Source organism: Artemia sp. Qi Xiang Cuo, chromosome 21 (genome assembly GCF_049724085.1).
Source record: "Artemia sp. Qi Xiang Cuo chromosome 21, ASM4972408v1, whole genome shotgun sequence".
Taxonomy (NCBI): Eukaryota; Metazoa; Arthropoda; class Branchiopoda; order Anostraca; family Artemiidae; genus Artemia; species Artemia sp. Qi Xiang Cuo.
In genome coordinates this window covers 40,315,428-40,328,011 of record NC_142814.1, presented here as the reverse complement: position 1 = coordinate 40,328,011, position 12,584 = coordinate 40,315,428, and the positions used below count along the sequence as shown (strand labels likewise).

The 12,584-nt window shown below is 39.6% G+C and overlaps 1 protein-coding gene across 1 annotated transcript in view; it reads left to right on the top strand.

The window, feature by feature from the left end:
- Window positions 1-12,584, top strand: part of yl (Putative vitellogenin receptor yl) — a 492,935-nt gene that overhangs the window by 203,419 nt on the left and 276,932 nt on the right. The window lies entirely within an intron of this gene.

Below are 12,584 nucleotides of genomic sequence, written 5' to 3'. Positions count from 1 at the left end.
TGGGAATGAAAAGTCAAAATGCCAAAATGGTTGAAATCCACTAGCTCAGTATTGGGGTCTTTGTCCACCAGCTTGAATGGTGGAAATCCACTGGCTCAGTATTGGGATCCCAGTCCACCAGCCTGAATGGTCAAAATCCACTAGCTCAGAATTGGGGTCTTAGTCCACCAGCCTGAATGGTGGAAATTCACTAGCTCAGAATTGGGGTCTTAGTCCACCACCCTGAATGGTCGAAATTTACTAGCTCAGAATTGGGGTCTTAGTCAGTGTTCAGATTGGAGCGTTGGGGTCCGACTATCTGGGCTTTATTTGTCAAGACCTGAATGCTAAGCAGTGGAAAAGAGCTCGGTTGGGAATCCCTTGTGAAAATTGCTCACAAAAAACAAAAAATGTATTATTGATATGTGTGTAGAGCCTATCATAGTTAACGAGTGGGGCACGAGTCTGACCGTTGATGGTGTTAGGTCTCCGTAACTAGGTCCTCAGGTACTAGTGGAAATTGGGACAAATTTTTGGAGGTGCCCACCTCACCTGTTCAGAGTCTCAGGCAAGTGACCCTAAATTTGAAAAAGTGGAAATTGGCTCAGATTTTCTAAACTGAGCTGAGACAATGAATAGATACTATTGGGAAAGTTATTGGAGACGCTGGGCATCCTTGAACAAGTGCTAAATTGAGAGAGGAATTTGGGACAATATTTGGGGGCACCCACCCGCCCAGACTCTCCGGCAGGTGACCCAAAAATTTAAAAAATACACAGAGACGACAGACACAAAGAGACGAATCCCACACAGAGAGGACAAACATACAGAAACGACACATAGAGACGATACAAACACAGAGACGATACACACACACTGAGTCAACACACACAGAGAGATGAGACACACACACAGAAATGACGAACACACATAGAGACGACACTTACAAAGAGACGTCACACACACACACAGATACGAAACTCACAGAGATACAAAACCAACTTAGAGACAACACACACACACACACACACACAGAGACCAAATACACACACAGACGAAAAACACACACACATATACTAAAAACACAAAGAGACTACTTACACATAGAGACTACACAAACACAGAGAATACAAACACACAGCGGCGACACACATAGAGAGACGACACACACACAGAGACGACACACTCAAAGTGACGACTTATACATAGAGACGACACACACACAGAGACGACAAACCCACAGAGACGACAGACAAAAAGAGACTAATCACACACAGAGAGGACACACACACAGACCAGACACATAGAGAGGACACATTCACAGAGACGATACACAAACACAGAGTCAACATACACAGAGAGACGAGACACGCACACAGAAATGACAAAACACACATAGAGACGACACACACAAAGAGACGTCACACACACATGGATACGAAACACACATAGAGACGACAAACACATAGAGACAACACACACACACACAGATACGAAAGCCACACAGAGAAGACACACACACACAGATACGACAATCTAAAATATACGAAATACAACTAGAGAAGACACACACACAGAGACGACAAACACACAGAGACGTCTCACATAGAGAGACGACACACACACAGAGTCGACTCAAACAATGAGACGGCATACCCATAGTGAAGACACACACACAGTGCTAACACACACACCGAGACGGCCAACATCGAGATACGAGACCTCACACCGAGATGACTCACACACACAGACAACACACACACAGATACGAAACACACAAATCAACTAAACACGCACAGAGAGGACAAAAACAGAGACAGGAGACACACACACAGAGACGACACACAGATATAGACAACACAGACATAGAGATGACACAGACAGATACGAATTGAGACAATATTTGAGGGCAACCACCCGCCCAGAGTCTCCGGCTTGTAATCTAACAATTTAAAAAACACACAGAGACGACAGACACAAAGAGACGAATCACACACAGAGAGGACAAACACACATAAACGACACATAGAGACGAAATAGACACAGAGATGATACACACACACAGAGTCCACACACAGAGAGAGATGAGACACACACACAGAAATGACAAACACACATAGAGACGACACACACAAAGAGAGGTCACACACACACACAGATACGACACACACATAGAGACAACACACACATAGAGACAACGCACACACACACACAGACAACATCCACACAGAGACAACAAACACACACACAGTTACTTCACACACAAAGTGACGACTTACATATAGAGACGACACACACACATATACGACAAACACAAAGAGAAGACACACATAGAGAGACGACACACACACAGAGACGACACACTAAAAGTGACGACTTATACATAAAGACGACACACACACAGATACGACAAACACACAGACACGACATAAAAAAATAGACTAAACACACATACAGAGGAAAAACACACAGACAAGAAACTTAGAGATAAAAATTTCACATAGACGATACACACACAGAGTCAACACACACACAGAGAGACGAGACACGCACACAGAAATGACAAAACACACATAGAGACGACACACACAAAGAGACAACACAGGCATAGAGATGACAGACACACAGATACAAAACACCCACAGACACGACACACACACAGAGTCCACTCACACACACAGAGGACAGACACACACAGACGACAGACAAAAAGAGACGAATCAAACACAGAGCTTAAAAACAAACAGACCAGACAGATAGAGACTACAACTGCACAGAGCAGATACACACACACAGAGTCCACACATATATAGACTACTCTCACACAGACATGATACAAACACACAAACACCGATACGACACACATATAGATACACCACAGACACAGAGACGACACACAAATACAGACGACACCACAAAGAGAGACGACACTCACACAGAGATGACAAACACACAGACACAACACACAAAAACATATACGAAACACCCAGATATACTACACACGCACAGAGAAAACACACACACACAGAGTCCACTCAAACAGATAGAGGACAAACACACAGAGACGACAGACACAAAGAGACGAATCACTTGCCTTTCCTTGGCACCTTTCCAAACGAGCGGGGATTCCCCACAGATTCCTACACATTGCAAAAAAGTGACCAGCACTAAAACTCCACTTTTTCAACCAGACGGGTTTTTGACACCACACACAAACAGAGAAATCGTTCGATATATATCAAAACAGTTAGGTTAAACTAGTTCAAATAAGAGTGCCCCGCAACTATAAGTGAATATATTTTAACCCAACTTTTTGGATATCTCTCTCACTATGGCGCTTTTGGTGTGTCGTGTCAAAAACCCGTCTGGTTGACTGGTGTGAGTGGACTGTGTGTGTGTGTCGTCTCTGTGCATGTGTCGTCTCTGTGTGAGTGGACTCTGTGTGTGTGTGTCGTCTCTGTGCATGTGTCGTCTCTGTGGGTGTTTCGTATCTGTGTGTGTGTGTTGTCTCTGTGTGCGTGTCGTCTCTGTGTGCACGTCGTCTCTCTTTGTGTTGTCGTCTCTATGTGTGTGTCGTCTCTGTGTCTGTGTTGTCTCTATGTGTGTGTCGTCTCTGTGTATGTGTGTGTGTGTGTCGTTTCTGTGTGCTTGTCGTCTCTGTGTGTGTTGACTCTGTGTGTGTGTATCGTCTCTGTGCATGTGTCGTCTCTATGTGTCGTTTCTGTGTGTTTGTCCTCTCTGTGTGTGTTTAAAATATTTTTTTGTGTCGTATCTGTGTGTTTGTACTATGTGTGTGTGAGTTGAAAATGTTTGTGTGTGTGGTCTATGCGGGTGTTTTGTTTCTTTGTGTCTGTCATCTCTATGTCTGTGTTGTCTCTATGTGTGGGTCGTCTCTATGTGTGATTTGTCATTTCTGTGTGCGGGTCTCGTCTCTCTGTGTGTGTGTGTTGACTCTGTGTGTGTGTATCATGTATGTGATAGTGAAATCTATTTGTGTCTTGGCTTTGTTTTTGTAGTATCGATGTGTGTGTAGCCTCTTGGTGTCTGTATTCTCTGTGTGTGTGTCGTCTCTGTGTGTGTGTGTCGTCTCTATGTAGAAGTCGTCACTTTGAGTTTGTCTTATCTCTGTGTGTGTGTCGTCTCTCTATGTGTGTCGTCTCTGTGTGTTTGTCGTCTCTGTGTGTGTGTCGTCTCTATGGGTAAGTCGTCACTTTGAGTGTGTCGTCTCTGTGTGTGTGTTTGTTGTCTCCGTGTGGATGTTGTCTGTGTGTGTGTGTGCGTTGTCTCTATGTGTGTGTTGTCTCTATGTGTGTTTCGTATCTGTGTGTGTGTGTGTGACGTCTCTGTTTGTGTGTTGTCTCTATGTGTGTTTGTCATTTCTGTGTGTGTGTCTCATCTCTCTGTGTGTGTTGACTCCGTGTGTGTGTATCGTCTCTGTGTGTGTGTCGTCTCTATGTGTCATTTCTGTGTGTTTGTCCTCTCTGTGTGTGATTCGTCTCTTTGTGTCTGTCTTCTCTGTGTGTTTTTTAAATTTTTGGATCGCAAGCCGGAGACTCTAGGCGTGTGGTTGCCCTCAAATATTGCCTCAAATTGTATCTGTCTGTGTCATCTATAGGAGTATGAGGTATATGTGTGTGTGTGTCTTGTGTATGTGTGTGTCATCTCTGTGAGTGTGTCGTTGGTATGTGTGTGTAGTATATGTGGTTGTGTTGTCTATGTGTGTGTGTCGTCTCTGTTTTCGTGTCGTCTCTATACGTGTGTCGTCTCTGTGTCTGTGTCGTCTCTGTGTGTGTGTCGTCTCTATGTGTAAGTCGTCACTTTGAGTGTGTCGTCTCTGTGTGTGTGTGCGCCCTATATGTGTTTCTTCTGGGTGGTTGTTTCTTCTATGTTTTTCTGTGGACTCTATTTCTATTTTGTCTCTTTGAGTTTGTCGTCTCTGTGTGTGTGTGTCGTCTCTGTGTGGTTGTTGTCTGTGTGTGTGTGTGTGTTGTCTCTATGTGTGTGTCGTCTCTATGTGTATTTCGTATCTGTGTGTGTGTGACATCTCTTTGTGTGTGTCGTCTCTATGTCTGTTGCGTCATTTCTGTTTGCGTATCTCGTCTCTCTGTGTGTGGGTACTCTGTGTGTGTAGCGTCTCTGTGCAGGTTGCGTCTCTATGTGTCACTACTGTGTGTTTGTCCTCACTGTTTTTGAGGCGTCACGTTGTGTCTTTCTTCTGGGTTGGTGTTAATCCTGGGATGGCGAGTCGTATATATGTATTATTCGTAACATTGATTGTGTCGTATCTGTGTGTGTGTCGTCTCTCTTTATGTGTCGTCTCTCTGTGTGTGTCGTCTCTCTGTATGTATCGTTTCGATGGTTAAGTCATCTCTTTTTTTGTGTCATATCTGTGTGTGTTTTTTGGGTCTGTGTGTCTAGATTGTCTGTGTGTATGTGTGTTGTCTCTATCTGTGTGCTGCCTGTCTGTGTATTTATTCTCTGTGTGTGTGTGAAGTCTCTTTGTGTGTGTCATATTTATGTGTGTTTGTCATATCTGTGTGTGTGTCTCATCTCTCTGTGTGTGTTGACTCTGTGTGTGTGTATCGTCTCTGTGTATGTGTCGTCTCTATGTGTCGTTTCTGTGTGTTTGTCCTCTCTGAGTGTGATTCGTTTCTTTGTGTATGTCGTCTATGTGTGTTTTTTTAATTTTTTGGTCAACTGACGGAGACTCTGGGCGGGTGGGTGCCCCCAAATATTGTCCCAAATTCCTCTCTCAATTTAGCACTTGTTCAAGGATGCCCAGCGTCTCCAATAACTTCCCCAAGAGTATCTATTCACTGTCTCAGCTCAGTTTAGAAAATCTGAGCCAATTTCCACTTTTTCAAATTTAGGGTCACTTGCCTGAGACTCTGAGCAGGTGAGGTGGGCACCTCCAAAAATTTGTCCCAATTTCCACTCTTGCCTTAGAACTTATTCACGGATACCTAAAACCGTCAACGGTTAGACTGTTGCACCTAGTGGTAACCATGCCAGGCTCTACACACATATCAATAATACATTTTTTGTTTTTTTGTTTTCCGTTTTCACATTGGGGTCCCAACCAAGCTCTTTTACATTACTTACCAGTCTGGTATTAATACATAGAGCCCTGATCGTCGGACCCCATTGTTCTAATATGGCCACTGACTAAGACCCCAATACTGAGCTAGTGAATTTCGACCATTCAGGCTGGTGGACTGAGACCTTAATACTGAGCCAGTGGATTTCCACCATTCAGGCTGGTGGACTAAGACCCCAATACTGAGCTAGTGGATTTCAACAATTCTGGCACTTTGACTTTTCATTCCCAATTAAATTTAAAAAATCGGCATTTTCAACTAGAAATAAGGAGTATCGTTAAAAACTAAGACGAATTGAAATTATCCCGTAGATGAAGTTAGCTACCCCCTCCGAAATACCTTGATCTTATGTTATACTTTGACTTTTCATTCCCAATTAAATTAAAAAATAAGAATTTTCAACTAGAAATAAGGAGCATCGTTAAAAACTAAGACGAATTGACATTAAAACCTATATGAAGTTAGATAACCCCTCAGAAAAACCTTGATCTTATGTTAGAATTTGACTTTTCATTCCCAATCAAATTAAAAAATAAGCATTTTCAACTAGAAACAAGGAGCATCGTTAAAAACTAAGACGAATGAAAATTATCCCATATATGAAGTTAGCTACCCCCTCCAAAATACCTTGTTCTTTATGTTAGACTTTGACTTTTCATTCCCAATTAAATTAAAAAATAAGTCCTATCATCTTGGAAGTTATTAATGTAGTTGTTAAGCAGAAAAATACTTCATCAAACTTTTATATCTTCGCTCAAGGTTGAATGGAGTTATGGCTAGGGGGATGAGTCCTAAAACCATCTGAAATCATTGTGAGGAGGAGTCATGAAACCTCTGGAAGTCATTGAGAGGAGGAGTTATTGAGCTCTCGGTAACTAATAAATTCATTAAACTTCCCAAAAAAAATCACACGGAATATACTTGCTTTTTGAACGAACGCCATGTAAAGAAAAAATCTAACGGCTTAAAAAAACAGAGCCCCCTCAAACCCCGTGAAGTCATTTTAAAAGGTATAACAATTGTTTATTTAACAGAAATCCTCGCCTTCAATTGAACGGAAAAAATATAAGAATTATTTATTTAAGAGAAATTCTCGCTTTTTTTAACGAACACCATGTAAAGAAAAAATCACACTGGCTTAAAACAACTGAGTGCTTCAAACAGAACTTTGAAAATCAAGAGAATATAAAAGTTAAAAGGTAAGCCACGGCCCCTTAGGGAGCATACAGAACCTTTGAGGACCGGGGGTTCCTTCGGGGTTCGGGTGGGGGGGGATCGGAGCCCTTTGGGGTTGTGGTAAGGGACCTCACGGCTAAACCACGACAAAGCACTACTCTCGTGGAACTCAAGTCCCATTTAACTCAACCCCCGGGCAACTGAATCCCCCTTGTAACTGCCCCCTTGTATAACCGAAACCCCCGTGCACCTGTCTCCCCTTTAACTGAACCCTCGTGCACCTCAACCCTCCATGCACCCCAACCCCCTCAAAACACCTTTCAGCCATTTCTTTTTAAATTGACAATACATTTCAAACGTTTCTTATGTATTATACAGACCACATCGGCGAGGTAAAGCTAGGTCAAGTCACAATGTCATTCTATCGTTACTTTTCAATTAAGCTATTGAATACCTTCTAGCAATGTCTCTTGTAAGCGTCAAATCTATTAAGTATCTGTGCATATTCTTTGTATTGTTGATGCAAGCATCCCATTCTTTAATTACCCGTGAGGCATTCTTAACCATCGCAATACCTTTACGCAAATATCTTTTCGCAAAAAATTCGCAAATCTCGTAAACTAAAGAAGTAATTACCCTTTTCAAAAACATTAGTCCTTCTATTAACGAACCCATGAAACGAAATCAGTCTGATAGCATCACACAATCTCGCTCCTAGTTCCAAAAATGGAATGCATGTAGTGTTCGTAGTAATAGGTTTAAAAACCTATTAGCCAAGTTTAAAAAAAAAAACCTACTAATCAACTTACAGATGAATAACCACAGATTTAACCTAAAAAAAAAACTTGTATATCAGAATCTAGAAATCTATGTCAGAAAAACTTGTCCTTAAATTGCGTAAATCTCTTGGCAAAGGTGTAATGCCCCTGTAGAAATGTTTACCTATAGGACCGGTAGCATACTATACCTACCAGAAAAACCTGTTTGGTACGGGGGCGTAAGCAAAATAGTACCTTGATTACTACTAATATACGAGTAATTCGTTTTCAGTGAAGCGCTAATGACGCAGAAGGCTTTAGGTTTTTACAGTTAAAGAAGGGGGGAGTGTCCAAACTATGTTTGTAGTGAAGCTATATTTGTCTTGAACAATCTTGGAAAGAACTAATAAATTAAACTGAATATTTGATGTATAAGGATATTAATTGCTGAAACTTCATCAGTTCAAAATTTTACTGTAATTTTAATATTTATTTTCAATATTAAGTACGAAAGAAAACATTTGTAATATATTTCGTTTTCAGTAAAGCGCCAATGACGCAGTAGGTTTTAGGCTTCTGCAGTGAGGCAATAGCCAAACTCTTGTTTGTAGTTATTTTTATTCGATTCAAGCTTGATTTGCATACTCAATTTAAGTTTCACTCGTTTTAAGATTTATTTATTCATTTACATTAATATCTATTAGTCTAAACGTCCCTCAAAGTTTCTATATACAGTTATACAGAATAGTTACAGTTATTGAAACCTTTGAAAAATGGAAATGGATACCGTAAGTTCATTTCTTATTGGTCTGCCAAACTATGGAGAAAGAATTGTTCTCTATACATGTTTATTAATTAATATCCCTTATGTAGTCTAAATGGAAAAATTTAAAACTTCTTTTAATTTTTATTTTTATTTATATCATTCCTAAAACTGCCTCCCTTTACTTAACCTCTCTCTTAATGTGCAAATATATAGCTCAAGTTAAATATTATCCATGAGTTTCTTCGTTGCTAAATTGACGTAGGCTTTCCTCCATAGTCGTTGAATAAACTTAAAGAAAAAATCAAGCATGGGAAATTCATTGAAAATAAGTAGGATTAATTCTGGTTAGGCCTATATATTTTCGTATTTGCGGGAGAGGGAAGCGGAAGATTGTGGTAAAGTAAAGTGGAGTACTGTTAGGAGTAATAAATAATTGGTTTAAAAGGGTTTTTTTAATTTTTTACTAATTAATTCAGAGAAGGCCCCTCAGAAATATATTTTGGGTACAAAAATTACAAAAAAAAATTAATTTGACAATCTATTGAACCTAATTGCAAAACATTTTGTTGAACCTGACGCTAGATCATTGTTCGTGAGGAAATATTTTCTGTAACTGGGGAGCCTCTGCCTCTCCACTAATGCAAAATGTAGAAAGTTGGGTAGAACCTCTTCCCCCACCCTCTCATTATTTCTTTTCTTGAATTTATTAGATCTGAAACATATAAGAGAACTTAATATATCAATATGGCATTTTAAAATACATGTATTGACCTGTGATGGTGGAATAGAAATTTTTTTATTATTATTATTATTTTTTTTTTATATTTGTTACCCATGTTGGGATAGCCTTCCATGCCCCACTTGTCCAGCGTTTGTTTTCTTTATGTTTGTTATGTTTTTTGTTTTTTTCTTTAACCAGGTTTTTTTTCTTTCTCTCTTTTGTTATGATGAGGAAATTTTTTTTGTGTTTTTTTTTTTTGGTGATTGTGTGTGTTTGGTGGAGGGTGTTTTTTTTTTATATTATTATTATTAACACCCAATTTTACGAGCTTTGCTCTCTGTTGGGGGTATATGTTTTTTTGTTATGTTGATTTATTCAAATAAAATCTTCTTCTTCTTCTTCTTCTTCTTCTTCTTCTTCCCAAGAAATACCATCACCTCCTGAACAAAAATTCCAGCTCCTGTCTTTATCCTCTGAATTTATGACAATTTATGGAATCTTCAAGTTAGATAGGTAACCGGCGTCCCCTTCCCAAGAAGTTCCCCAATCCGTCGGAAAGTTTTCCAAGGAAAATCCCTCCCTGCTAAAGTCCCAAATTCTTTACTTTTAATTGATTAAGTATCGATTTTTACATTTATTCCAGTCCCTTCCTTTGAACTAATTCTGTATATGCCTGAAGATTCAATGACAGTCAGTATGTTTCGGTGTAAAACACATATTTTTTTAATGTAAATTATATAATAATATATTTTAATAAAAATCATATATCTACCGTGTGTCTTCACCTTTCTTGATTTTTCCTGCGTTCAAATATAAGTAAAACCAATAAATCGAATTCAAACTGGATATAAGATAACATTTTGTCATTGAAACGATCGATTGTCTTTGTGACATGTTTCATTGGTAATAGCCTCATTTATATGCTAATTGTAAAAATTAAAAACTACTATATTTTTTTAGTCCTCTCTGAAGTTTGAACAAGGATCCCTTTCATATGAACAATATATGCCCCAGGGCATAACTTACAACGCCTGTCCCCGGGCTCTGGAGGGCTGTGACGACACCTGAGTTTGTGTTATCTGACTTTTGAGCAATTTTTAACTTAATGACTATCTCAAAATTTTTATTGGATGCATTTGGGGAAAAACGGGCGTGGGGGGGGGGGGCTAGTTAACCTCCAATCTCTTTTGACTCTAAAAAACTGAACTAGAGCTTTCAATTTCCAATCAAATGAGCCATCTCTGAAGTTTTTACGAGCATTCCTTCAATAAGAACCATATATTCCCCCAGGGTATAACTTACAACACCCTGCCATTGGGCCCTGGGGGACTGTTTCGACCCTGGAGTTTTCGTTATATCTTCTTTGAACTATTTAAAAAAAAATCTATCTCAAAGTTCTTATCGGATGGGTTTGAGGAAAAAAATGGTGCGGAGGGGGGGGCTAGATGCCCTTCAATCTCTTTAGACTCTTAAAAAGTGAACGAAAAATTTTAGTTTTCAACCAAATGAGCCCTTTCCGATTTTTACACGAATATCCCTTCTATAACAAACATATATCCCCCCCAGAAAGTACAACGCTTGTCCCTGGTCCATGGGGGGTTGTGTTGACCCCGAAATTGTTGCTATGTGATCTTTAAACTATTTTGAACAAAATGGCTACCTTACAATTTTTAATGGATGCATTTAGGGAAAAAAAGGTTTGGGGGAGGACAGCTGGTTACCCTCCAATATCTTTTGACACTTAAAAAGTGAACTAGAACTTTCAATTTCCAATCAAATGAGCACTCTCTGAAGTTTATACGAGCATTTCTTTCATGATACCAATATTTGCCCCTAGGGCATAACTTATACCCCTTACCCCTGAAGATTGTGGGGGGTGTGTCCTGCTCAAACACATAATTTCCAGGACCTTTAATTATGTTGAACAAAATGTCTATTTCAAAATTTTGATTGGATGTGTTTGGGGAATGGTGGGCGTGGAAGGCGTGTCAGTTGCCTTATAATCACATTCGACTATTAAAAAGGGAACTAGCCATTCAAATTTCCAATCAAATAAGCCCTTTCTGAAGTTTCTACGACAACGTTGTCTTTACAAAACCTTATATGCCCCCTGGGCATAACTTATAAACCTTGCCCTGAGGGCTGTGGGGAAGTTGTCATCCTCAAAGACCTAATGTCCAGAACTTAAAACAACGTTTAATAAAATGACTATCTCAAAATTTTTATTGGATGTGTCTGGGGGAATGATGGGCGTGGGGGGGGGGGCTAGTTGCCCTCCATTGACTTTCGACTATTAAAAAGGGCACTAGCCCTTTGAAGTTCCAATCGAATGAGCCTTTTTTGAAGTTTCTACGACAACGCCTTCTATAAAAAACCTTATATGAACCCAGGGCATAACTTATAGCCCTTGCCCCGAGGGTTGTAGGGGATGTCCTCCTCAAAAACATATTTTGTATCTGGAAATATACTACGATTAACACAACGGCTTTCTTACAATGTTGATTGGATGTTTTTGGGGGAATGAGGGGCATGGGGGAGGGCTAGTTACCCTCCATTCACTTTTGACTATAAAAGGTGCACTAGAACTTTCAATTTTCAATCGAATGAGTCCCTTTTAAAGTTTTTACGACGACCCCTTCCATATAAAGAACCTCTGGGAAAAAAATAAATAAATAATAATAATAAAACATTGGAGCCGTATGGCCTTTACTATAGGCAACGCTATAGCGTTACTTCTGATAATATAAAGCTTTAGTTATAAAAACAATTTATTTATGGTATAGATTCTGTAAGCCTTTATGAAACACTGATCAACAAGCAAAACAAAAAGAAACACTACGAAAAACAAAAAAAAACTGTATGCATAAACAAACACAATGAATGAACAAATATGCAAATCTGCCAGTGGGTAGTCTGAAAAGTCTCTGCCCTAGTAAAGCCCTATTAAAAGCCCTAGAGTTAAAGCGCTATCTTTGAAGTTGTCTTTACTGACTGTTGGTAATCAACTATAATATAAACTTATTTTAATATTCGTCCCTCTCCAAAATGTCAAAAGGCCCCTAATCTAGAATTTTACAAGTTTGTTT